The sequence below is a fragment of the Orbicella franksi genome, chromosome 11, assembly GCF_964199315.1.
Source record: "Orbicella franksi chromosome 11, jaOrbFran1.1, whole genome shotgun sequence".
In the NCBI taxonomy this organism is placed as follows: domain Eukaryota; kingdom Metazoa; phylum Cnidaria; class Anthozoa; order Scleractinia; family Merulinidae; genus Orbicella; species Orbicella franksi.
The window spans coordinates 9,365,345-9,376,900 of record NC_138155.1 but is presented as its reverse complement, the minus strand read 5'-3'; the positions used below and the strand labels follow the sequence as shown (position 1 = coordinate 9,376,900).

The window sequence follows — 11,556 nt, the reverse complement described above, 5'->3', positions numbered from 1 at the left end:
ATGCACCTGGACATCAATGCTCGTCCCAATGGTGTCCATTTACTGGAGGACCGAACATAGGTGTCCGCTTACAGCAGGTTATAAATCTCTGTTACTGCTTTCAATAGGATGCATAGTTTTTGATCCCAAGACAGGAAGAGCTGTTTATCCGCTGGATATCCAATTCGTCAGTGCTAGATAACGACTTGTCATACTAGAGAGGAGTTTTACATTTTTAAAGTAGAGTTTCTAGATATCACAGCTAGAACTATTGAATATTAATTATTGACAAGACACTCGTTAATGAAAGTGAAGAATGATCATCGCAGTAAATTTTCCAATTTAAGCAACTGGAAAGAAGAAGCCTGAAAAAATCAGGGCTTCAACGGGATTCGAACCCGTGACCTCCGCGATTCCGGTGCGATGCTCTACCAACTGAGCTATGAGGCCACACATTGGGAGCGAGGTCAATTAATTGAGTTCATATCTTCCCGTAAGGAGTGAAATGATGTGAAGTTTATATGAAAAAAAAAAAAAAAAAAAAAATCTGAAGCCCTGAAGCCCTGAAAAAATCAGGGCTTCAACGGGGTTCGAATCCCGTTGAAGCCCTGATTTTTTCCGGCTTCTTCTTTCCAATTGCTTAAATTGGAAAATTTACTGCGATGATCATTCTTCACTTTCATCTACAACCGCAGTTCATATATGAATTATTTCATATAAACTTCACAACACTCGTTAATGTCCCTAAAGAACTTCAAAACTGTTCGCAGATTTGCATATTCCTACGATATAGTGATAGAAATTAAGTGTCGTACCTGTCGTAAAAAAATCCCTTCCAGTTAGTGAATTTCTTCACGCTTGAGTTGTACGTAACGAAGACAAATTGCGCGTTACATAGTTCAAATTGCCAATCTCATGTAAAAATTTTTTTGGTAGTAACGCATTTCAAAGGCAATGTTTCAGTAGTTTTTCAAGTAGTTTTGGGCGAGTATAACATTAGAGTTAAGGGTGCACGTGAAGTAAATGACCCAAAAAAAGAGGAAAAAAAGCTTATCAGAACATAAATATTTTGAATTGCAAAATTTGACAAAATGGTTTTGTAACGAACTTTTTTTTTTTGGTGCCGCGCATGTGCGCGTGACCAGTATTTTAATCGCGTCGTGCAAGTGACAATAGGACATTCGCAAACAAGTCCGGAACGTGACGTCAATCTTCACACTCTCGCGCCGGTAGATTTTTGTTGCACGCAGGCCAAACATTTTTACAAAGTACGACCAAGATAATTGGTAGCTGAACTTTGGAAGGTTAAAAAAAAAAAAACATAGCTTACAACAGCTTTAACAAGATGTGTAAAATGAAAGTCTGTGCTATCAGGAATGGGCTCCTGGTGCTATTCAGTTTTCGCTATCAAGCGGGCGAGAGCCAGCGAGAATCAGGAAGTTTTAGTCACGTGTATGACCGGGAATGGTGTCATTCAAATAACATTACAGCGAATAGCATTGTTTGCACACGTCAGCATTCAGTAACGAGTCTGTTAGTATTGGTTACTTAACTATAAAGCCTTAAACTATTGCCAATAGATTGCTGAGAGTTTAGTAATAAATGGATCCATGTTTTTAAAACACGCCTTTTAGCCATGTTTTTGTTTTTCATTTAATTCCAGTGGCGGATCCAAACTTTCAGCTAAGAGAGAGGGTTGCGGGGGGGGGGGGGGGGGGGGGGACCGGTTTGTTTTGCTTGCCCTGCCGGCTTTTCTTCCTTCTGTGATTTCTTCTTTTCTGACCCAAAATAAGAGGGCGGTGGGCTGGGGGAGGAGGGGGGGGGGGATACCCAAACCGTCCTGTACGCATCTCCTTTCTTAAACAGTGGCCAGAAATATCTATCGATCAACGAAAAACAATGTGCTTAGTCATTTTGGAATAAAAAGACTATTTTCACCTCATTAGATATGCCAAACGTACAAAGTCCAGTTTTCTCTTTTTCTGCTTTTATTTATTTAGTTTTCTTAAAGTATTGTTATTGTTATCAGTGGTTGATCTACAATTTAAAAAGTATATATATGTTGATAGGGTGCTATGAATATTCACTACAAACAAACAGACTCGAAGTGACCGTGATGAGGGCGATGCATCCGATGTAAGAAGGACAGACCTCTCTCTTTTCTTTTTTTGAATAGCTACATTAGGGGTATACCACTGTATATTTGCAGGCCCGAGTTTAAGCTAATCTTAGCCTCTTGTTCTTATTATTTCCTGATCTGCAAGCTAACTTCCCTTGATCCCTTTCCACAACCTGAAGTGAAGTACTAAATATAAACGTCGGTGATGAGAAATTGGAGACCGATACTTGTCGTGTTATTTTCTCCTATGAATAACTGATAACTATGAAGCTAACGCTGTAGTGGTTTTGAGACATCCATGCTCAATTTACAGAGGAATTACTTCCCCTTTAACACTACCTTTTACCTCTAGTTAGTATTATTTGGGACAACAGTTTTAACCGTTTTAACTGTTGATGGGATCCGTTCCATTAAAGGATTACAAAAAACTTAGACTGATGAAGAATGGGCAAAAGGCCTAATATAGGGTAAATTCACGTCATCCAGGGCGGTTTACACGATATAAATCTAACAAAAAAATTGAACTTATTAGTCTGTTCAATGGCAACAACGGAACAACAGAACAAACCAATCAGAATTTGAAGGGAGTGGGCGACATGGAATCAAAGAAAATTGGATGTCGCTTTTAGTTTATACCAGTCTTCTTCTTGATCGATTAACTAACATTAACACGCTAATAACCTACTTTCAAGACTGGAACTGAAAACCCATGTTAGTGTTGGACTATGGGAAGGTTATTCGCTTTCACTCGCTCATATCCCCACACCCCGACCCTCTGTCATTTCAATGTTGGCTGGTAAACGAGACTACCTACGCCAATTTTCCTGCAATCACCCAGTTAGGAGAGGGGTTAATCAAAGTGTTTCGACTCCTATTTGGTAATGGTTGGATATTCAAGCTAAATGTCTTAAAATTAAAAAGAAAACGCATACGTCAGAATTACTCAACAGCTTTCAGAGTGAGAATCAGCGAGGTTAAAGCGCAGGAATCATTTTTCGTGCAACACGGGGAACAACTACGGGCTCACCAGTTTCCGTTGTTCTAGCAGAAACCGTCATGCAAAACATCCAGGATTAAGCCCATGGAACCTACGACACTTGCAACCTACGTCGACGACACCTTCACAGCCGTACAGAAAGACGAAATCGACGATTTTCACGAACACCTGAACAAATAGAACGCCCACCAGAAATATACATCACAAGAGAAAATAAATGACACCTGTACTGCCATTGCCATGGCAACTCTCTTGGCTCCAGTCTCTTTCTGGCAAAAACCAAATATCCCCATTTGCAACCCTTTTAAGGGCGACAGAGGTCCTGCTCGGAACAGACATGGTTTCCATACGGTCTAAACTCTCCTCATTAGATTGCTGGGAGTGGATGATACTTGGTTAAGACAAAAACTGGGAATTACAATTCTACATAAGACAAGACCAGCGGCAAAACTGTTGTCATGGCAACAGCACCACAGGAGTTATTTTGTTTCTTCTGGTGCCAAGTTTGAAGAGCACTGCTCCAATAGTTCTCGAGATATTCTTGATTCAGTATTTTACAATTATATTTGCACAGTTCATTACGTCATCACTTTCCTAATTTGCATAATACAAAAACGTTGATATCTCTAGGAGAAAAAAAGAAAAGATATTCCAAGAAGGCATGCAAACTCCATTCTTCTGTATTTTGAAAAGCCTTTCAAATCAGCAGCAATTATTTTTCATTTCATAGGTACTTTAACGAATGTGTTAATCTGCCAGACGGGAATTTCAATCCTGGTATAACATCAACGTTTGCTCTGGTAGAAGACTGACGCTTTCTCCTGGGTTCTAGTGTCACAGAAATATAAAATGCAAAAAGCTTCGGTTGACACCTAAATTTCTCTCAGTCCAAAGAAACGGCTCAAACTATTATTGTTATCAATTAAAAACAAATATGATGGGGATGCTGGCTACCCGAAATAACCTGAGAGTTAAAAATGCCAGGTAGCCAGTGAAAAGAAATGAAGATGTCATCATGGCAGTTGTTTACTTTTTGTTGGGATAAAATTCATATTGTCCTGTCCATTGTTTTTCTTTTGGGTGGGTTTTGTTAGGAATCCAAGAAATCGATAAAGAAATAGAAATGTGTGTTAAACACGGCAGTTTGAACACAGTTTTGGGGATATACAAGCTTTGATATGGATCCTCAGTACTTCACGCTGGCTTCGGTTTTCGATCATGAACAGCTATAGGTTTCATACTTCGCACGAGTCTCGTGTTCCAGTCGAACACCACAGAACACCTGAAGTGTGCCATTTAGAATACCTTAAAGCCTCTCGTATACGTCAGTATTAGAACATGAACACGTTTCATACGTCGCGTGAGTCTCGTGTTCCAGTCGCACACTTCGGAACACTAGCGTGCTGCCTGACTGAACTACGCGGTAGTGTATATTACCTGCATAAAACCCGTTCTAGACGACGCAAGACACCTTTGGCTGTGAAAAATGTGACATAACTTTCGTGTCCATAGCGTGCGATTCTCGAAAATTAGAGCATACTTGAAGTACTAGTATTCGAAGACGTTCAGGTCAGCAGTGGCGTCGTGCATCTCGTGTTCCAGTCGCAAACTCTCGAACAACTGAGAGTATTCGAAAATGTTCGAGTCATAAATGATCACTATATCTTCGAAGAACATCTAATGCAACATTAATCTACCAAAACGTAGTGCGCATGATTTATCGAACACTTCGAATCATTCACGAGTATTAAATTTGAATACGGAAAAACGGACCGGATTCCGATAGAATATTCCAGGTGTATTTCGAGTCAGCCGCAATCGAATACGTCAGAACATTGCGGTATACTGGGCGTGCGCCGATCCGTATTCGAGCGAATTCGCGCCCGAATATTTGGCTTTTGGCGGAGTCAAAAAGTTTGCAAGAGAGTTCACTGACATGTTTCTTCCCTAGATTACTTTAGCCACGGGTTGGCAATGGGTATTTTGACTTAATATCTAAGATACCAATAGGTTTTTTAAGCTTCTGAAAATAATTAATTTTTAACTTTCACGTAAAGCTCGTTAAAGCTGGAGATGACACTTCTTCAAAAGACTCTGAAACCTCTGAAATAGCTGTAGAACTTTCAACGCTGTTGTTTGTAAAAAGTGGAAAAAAATTAGCTCTTTTATAAAGTAATCTGTTTTTCCTAGAGTTGCAAAGTGTTTCAATACTAGCGAGAAGAATTAAGCATATTTTTTTAAAATTGATTTATGCGTAATTAATGAAGTAAAACTCGTCTTTTCGATTTAACCGAATTTCTTTAAAAAAACGTCATTTTATTTCACAGTGACAACGACTTATTTGAAGAAAGTTCCCTTTAAGTGCTCTCCGGGCAAAATATATCAGGATTCGCGATTTCTCGAGCCTGAACAGCGATTTTGGATATTTCTAGACAGTGACTCTTTTAGACTCGTGAATTAATCAAGTTATTTTTACCTTAAACAAAAAGACTTTAGCTCCTTATTATCATATGCTTTTAATGCCATATTGATATTGTACGCGTTCCGCGCTAGTCCATACTACGCACGTATTAAAATTTAACGGTACTCGGTACCTTCTCGAAACGCCCAATTGCCCTCTAAACACTTTAAGCCGAGAACACATCAATGAACTAAATGGCGCGAAAGCTAGTGCAAGCAAACCTTTTCGAAGCAACAAGAATAGATTATGTTATGTTATGTTATGCAATGGTAACAGGGTCTTGCTGATTTCCTAAATTTTCCTGTGTGTACAATGGTGCAACAATCAAAAGATTCTACGGTTCAGTTGTACACGTACTATCCATTATTTATCAAACCTTTCTCGACTTTTAGGTTAGTGTAATATACAAGATATACGTGAGGCTATCTAATTTTCCAGCCTAGAAAGATCCACTTTATGTTTGCTGCTTTTTGTCTGTATGGACAACAACTTAACCTTTGGAACCTTATTGGCGTCAAGGCAATGTCTTTTCACCGCATGACTTGCTATGTATAGTTGCAGGACTAGTAGTAATCATGGATTAAATGAGCAGGTTACATAAAGACCATAGCATCCAGACGGAGAACCGAAATATAACGAGCCTTTCTCTACATTTAGGTCGCCAGTGTCATAGGAACTTTAAGGTGATATTTTCAAGATCTTTGTGAGACTAGCAGATAGTTAGTCCCAAATTTTATAACCAAGAATAAATCCACTTTATTCTTTGCCACTTTGAGTCTGTATCGTAAACAATTTGCTGTGAAAGCCCAAAAACCGTGAAAAGGTGAAATTATTTAATTCTAGAATGCTGGTCGTGACAGATCAGATGCAAGATAACAGCGTTGAGGTTGAGTTTCCGGTTTCATCTCGCACCTGATTGGACGTGACACGATTAACATCCCAGAAAAAATTTTAGGCGTTCACGCCTTACTGGGTTTGACGATAACCTTTGCACCCTTAATGGATCCTCCGCCGAAGAGGAGACAATCGAGAGCCGGAAATACGCCTGCGCTCGCAGGCTACACCCTTATTGATCATGAGGTCAATTTAATTTCGTTTCACAGCTTGATTTGCCATATATAGTAACAAACAAAGGAAACTGACATCACGTAATAATTTAATGTTAATCTATAAATACAGTCGTTACCACTCAATCCAGCATCTTTGACTAGACGTTCAAACTTCGAAAGAGAGCCACGCGCAGCTAGATGAGATGGCAGACGGACCTGGACCTATCGGATATATATTCCATCGATCGTCCCTTAGAGTTGTTCATCCTTTCGGGGGCTCTAACAATCCTGACAATGAAACCAACTTAGTCGTGTACGGCAACACCAGCAACCCAGCAAAGCTCTAAGTCAGATTTGTACCCGTTGAAGGTTTCGGCCACTATGGATATATCGAGCATGTCGCCAGTGGTAAGATCGTTCATCCTAAAGGTGGGAGTTTAAACCCGGACAATGACACCAGATTGGTCTACCATTCTGGTCGTCATGCTGGTGCACTCTTTGCATTTGTTGAAGAAGATGAACGTCTAAGCCCAATCCTGAGAACGATAAGCCATGCGTTCTTCATATTGGCGTCCACGATGCTGCAAAATTTTACCTTGGCAAACCTGATGGCACTAAGATTTCCCCATATCCAACTCCAAAACTGAGTGGGACCTGGAAAGTGATAAAAGCTTTCATCGATCCATTAGCTACACACACCTTTACACAAACATATAAAGTTGGAAAGTCGCTGACCTCTTCGGTTACAGAACAGCACGCTTGGAATGTCTCGGCGGGAATTGCAAAGGGCATTTTCTCGGCTAGTGCAGAATATTCAGGCTACGTTGAAAAGTCCAGTGAGAAAACGTGGTCACAAGAATATGAAGAGACCACAACCATCGAGGTAACAGCAGGGAAGACGGTTGTGGTATGGCAGTATGTGTTCGGAATGCAGCAGTACGATGAAGCATATTCCTTCCAGAGTGACATCATTGGAGACACTGACAGCCTGGAACATACGCCAAATATTTGAAGGAGTTAAAGACAGTTAAATTCCAGGTTCAGCTATTAACTAAACTTTAAAAAGATTTCTTTCGTAGAATGGAACTTTTGTTTAGAATAGAGATGTAGTGCACTAACGTCATAGATAATATGAATTGCCAACAGTTTCTGAAAAAATGAAGTGTCTCGGCTCTGGCATGGATGCATTAAATGTAACAGGAATAACAGGCCTTTTCATATATGGGAAATTAGCAGGAAATGAAAACAGCATTAATTTGTGTAAGATGGGTAGTTTTCGGAATATTATTGGCTTCTTTAGAAGAGTTTATACTAGGGACGTAAGTTTAGTTCAAGTTCCTTACTTTGTAAAGAAGTCGAGAACACGTCAGTCCACTAAACGGCGAGAAAAGATAGTGTCCCTGAACATAAACCTTGGTAAAATGCGATGTAGTAACACGTTCGCTGACTGAAATAGGTTTCAGAGCAAAGTACCTGGCTTGTCGAGAACTGTGCGCTCCCTTCCCCTGGTCAGGGTCAATTTGTTAGCCCGGCATTCCGCTCGGGTTTCGAATGTGTCCACGAATGGTGCCGGCAGCATGATCACTGATTCCGGATGGTTAGCTTTCTTCGATTCAGAGCTTTGTATCGTGCGCTGTGGAGATGAATTTGGCTTGGAATTTAACTGCAAGGGAGCGCTTAAACCTGTACTATGATTCTGCGGAGGAACTGGGGTGGCTAGCGGGATTTCAGTGTGTTTTTTTCGCTTCGAGCGGGGGTCAGTCCAGAATCGAGTGTGTAGCCTTTACTCTTTCTTATTAGAGGAAAACTATTAAGCGATAAATCGCTTAAAAGGCTTCGGATCGAGCTGAGAAGCGAGATGACAATTGAAAAGACAACAAGGCATTGAGGTGAGTCATTTTTATTGCAAAAATACCAAAATTTCAGCTATAATGTCGATTACCGTTTTTCCCCGTACAAACCTTTATAAATTCAAACCATTGTAACACAACACCACCACATACTGCAAGGCGAAGGTCACGTTTCGCGTAACCAAACTCGGTCGTTATGTAATAGTAGATGTCGGCGGTAACCGTGTCACGTTTCGCGCGCTGGACGTTCGCATAAACATCAAAAAAAAAAAAAAAAAAAAACTCCTCGCATAGTGAGCTTGGGCCGCCTGTGAGTGAATCATGAATCATGTTATACCAAAGGAGCCATCAACCGGGGCTATCAACTCTTCAACTTGATAAAAAGCATCTTCAGAAGCGTCTTCGTATTTTTAGACGTGATCGTGAACCAAGCAGAATCCCAGCACGAGCTCAAGAACGTCTGAGCAACAAGAGCAGAAAGGTTAGGGAATTTGTTTACGAATTCATCTGTTCGAATACACCTAAGTAAAATGCTCTGAGAAACTTCGTAAAGTATAATAGAGATAAAATCTCGAACTAAACGATATTCTCTCGTTATTTGCTTGTAACAGAGTTATGTGTCTTAACAAGAGTGAAACTCATGTAGCGAATTATTGTACATTTAAGCTGAAAGAAACTAATGTATGTTGACCCCAGCAAAACAATTCTTGGCTTGCGCTGTCACGCAATCCTGACGTAATAAAAAATTTATTCGAAAACCATTTAGTGGATAAAATCAAGAAATTGTGATGTTATAGGAGATTAATAAAGATGACACTCCTCGAATTTTTAAGTCTGTGTGTTTTCCAAGCTCAGATATTCGTCGAAATATTTTGCACAAATGTACAGAGACCAGTATGGAACCGCCATGTTGGTGTACCTCCGCGATACGCCTACATTGCGGCCGGAAAATATTGTAAACATCTGGAACTTACGTTGGCTATCTAGGCGACTGATTATCTGTAGTGAACAAACAAGCATTTACATAAGCACTTTTCCTAATACTTTAACTTCTAAATGGGCTAAAAATCACGAGATAAGTATATGCTTTCGACAACCGCATTCGTAGGTCTATGTCACGCATCGCCATAACTATGAAATTCAAATTGCCTCGCTCGCTTGAGAAACGCAAATAAAAACGACAAGGGCTAAGAAAAAAAGACTGAAACGTTTATAGGTTGATATAAAGACCTTGACTCATTTCACACCCTAAAGACTTGCAAACAAGTAATAAGCTATTAATCGATTCGAAGAAATGCAATCAAAAGCAGAATAGCTTAAGCACATCAATTCGATTGAATTTCGTACAACTTCAAATGCAGAACATTTAGCTCAACTGCAATATAGCTATTGCTTCTCAGTATAACGACTGCCTGGGTACACGCAGCAAAGCGTCTAGTTAAATTGCAAATATCTCCAATGGGCAACATTGCGTGTCGAAAAAGACATAGTCAAAATAAAACCCTATCAAAGTGCTATGGTTCTGACGAAAAACAATTTGGGGTTCTGTTACATTCCTCTGAAGTATGAGACAGTCCAAGTTAATTGGAGTACTCCGTGACCATAAGCTGCTGTTTAAGGAGCTGATTCGAATCGTGTACTGGTATCAGTGACGCCAATTTGTTTGTTTTTCAGCACTTAAAACGTTAAAAAAGATGTTTATCTGCATAGCTAAGAAGTTAAATTAATTATATAAATTCTAAGACATTGACATGATTTACTAACAGTTGTGAGTAAATCTAATAAAACCCGTACGTCGGAAGTCGACCGTTGAAAACAAAGTGCGTCAGGTATATTTTGCCACATTTTGTTAGCTTCCACACTTATTAAATTCATTTTCAAGCTTTGAATGCACTAAAAGTAATTTACTTACAGGAGAAACAGCAGCCTTCATGTAAATGTAGGGCCGGTGTTTGCCGTGACACTTGTTTGTGTTACAAGCGTCAGTATATCTACTTGCATGAGTATTTTTCTGAGATCAGGTTAATGTAAACGCCGTCGCCATAAGAAGCAAACAAAGATAAAGGAATGCACACACTAGTCTGTCAGCTGAATTGTTGTGTTGACACTAGTCACTGTATTCTTTGTTTCTATTCAATTGTGATGTGGCGACTAAATGATTATCTTTACGCTTTACTCAATTCTTTGAATTACGTTTTGACGGTGGTATTATTCACCAATCCGAGAAAAATTGAAAACACCGGCATTCAACGATGCCTTTTTTGTGTGCAATGTTTTGAAAGACCGCAAGTACCAATGAAGTAGCTGAAGTTTTCTTATCACAAAATTTTTCAGCTCGTACAACATCTTAATAAGAAGAAACAAGGCTGCTCAAGACCATAAACTTGTTTGAAAGATATCCCGGTTATTTGGATTTCTGAAAAACCGGAGTTGGCCTCTCATGTCTCTTTACGAGCATAAATGCTAATGCTTTACTGAGAAGATGCTTTCCATCTGTCATTCCAGTTACAATTGAATACACATTGCTATGGTATGTGGCAAGAGAAGGTTGCTAATAGTGGGGGTACTCAACATGCTGGGGGTTTTTGCTTTCCACTGTTTTGCCAGCTTGCTCGCCAGATATTGTTTTGCTTAACTTTATAAACACTACTTTTCACCGCATGGCAAGAGTGCTTTTTAGTGGTTCCTCATAAAATTAAGGTTACTTCGCAGTTACGCATAAAATGCACTTTTTGAATTAAAGTTCTACTCCCCTTCTTATTTGAAATCTTGTCTCCATTGCTTCTATTTCGCTGACATAATCAAGGTCTTCTTACTCCTCTTGGAAAGCACTTACATCTCGGTTCAAGACACCCCTCTTATTCAGGGCTGACTGCCCGCTGACATATCTTGCAACTTGAGGTGTTGAAAGCCATTCCTCCTTTATAAACAATTTAGTTCCATTTGCTGTTCTTAGACTCTTCATTTTAGATGCAATATCATCGGTATTTGCTTTAACACCGGTTTGTTCTCCTTGGAAGAATGTATCCTGCAAAACAGACCGAACGCGTTCAGAAAATCGGTTGCCCAACCCTCCACCAGTGAAGGACTATCAGCTGATA

At 39.7% G+C, this 11,556-nt stretch overlaps 1 protein-coding gene and 1 non-coding gene across 3 annotated transcripts in view; one reads left to right on the top strand and one right to left on the bottom strand.

Moving 5' to 3' along the window:
* LOC145502347 (uncharacterized) overlaps window positions 1-124 on the top strand; it is a 115,362-nt gene extending 115,238 nt beyond the window's left edge. For both annotated transcript variants that reach the window (XM_081481634.1, XM_081481635.1), the window contains exon 13: window positions 1-124. This exon is cut by the window's left edge and continues 321 nt beyond it. The gene's annotated coding sequence lies outside the window, so the exon portion shown is untranslated.
* A 232-nt stretch (window positions 125-356) lies between these two features.
* Window positions 357-429, bottom strand: Trnas-gga (transfer RNA serine (anticodon GGA)). Its single transcript has one exon. It is a non-coding gene; the product is annotated as a tRNA-Ser (tRNA).
* Between the last annotated feature and the right edge of the window lie 11,127 nt (window positions 430-11,556).